This window comes from Gossypium arboreum, chromosome 10, assembly GCF_025698485.1.
Source record: "Gossypium arboreum isolate Shixiya-1 chromosome 10, ASM2569848v2, whole genome shotgun sequence".
Taxonomy (NCBI): domain Eukaryota; kingdom Viridiplantae; phylum Streptophyta; class Magnoliopsida; order Malvales; family Malvaceae; genus Gossypium; species Gossypium arboreum.
Window position 1 is genome coordinate 21,836,772 of NC_069079.1, and position 830 is coordinate 21,837,601.

General features: G+C 38.8%; 1 non-coding gene across 1 annotated transcript; it reads right to left on the bottom strand.

Moving 5' to 3' along the window:
- Window positions 1–407: 407 nt before the first annotated feature.
- Window positions 408–514, bottom strand: LOC128282872 (small nucleolar RNA R71). Its single transcript, XR_008273224.1, has one exon. It is a non-coding gene; the product is annotated as a small nucleolar RNA R71 (small nucleolar RNA).
- Between the last annotated feature and the right edge of the window lie 316 nt (window positions 515–830).

Sequence of the window (830 nt, forward strand, 5' to 3'; positions counted from 1 at the left end):
AGCTGCCTCCTGTAATTACAGCTAATCAAAACCGTGCTCCACGTACTATGTATGACTATGCTAAACCTTCTTTAACAGGAACTGAATCAAGTATAGTTAGACCTACTATTGCTGCTAATAATTTTGAAATAAAGCCTAACACTATTCAGATGATACAACAGTTTGTTTAGTTTGATGGTTTGCAGGATGAAGATCCCAACACTCACTTAGCAAATTTCTTGGAATTTTGCGACACTTTCAAAATTAATGGCGTTTCTGATGATGCCATTCGCCTTTGGTTATTTCTCTTTTCACTGAAAAACAAATCTAAATAGTGGTTGAACTCGTTACCACGAGGGTCTATCACTACTTGGGAGCAAATGACCGAGAAATTTTTACTAAAATATTTTTCGCCGACTAAAACGGCTAAGTTACGTAATGATATCTCTTCTTTTGTGTAGATGGACTTAGACACACTTTACGATGCATGAGAGAGATACAAGGATCTATTGAGAAGGTGCCCTCACCATGGGTTACCGCTATGGCTGCAAGTTCAAACGTTCTACAATGGTGTGAATCCATCGACAAGACAGATGATTGACGCTGCTGCTAGCGGAACTATGAACAATAAAACACCTGAAGATGCCTACGAATTCATAGAGGAGATGTCACTGAACAACTATCAGTGGCAAGTCATGAGGACTAAGCCAAAAAAAACAGCCTACATTTATAACATCGATTCAGTCACCATGCTCTCTAATCAGGTAGAACTCCTCAATAAAAAAGATTGATAGTTTTCTTGATTCTACGCAGGTACATCTAGTAATGAGGTGTGACTCAAACGGATGAGG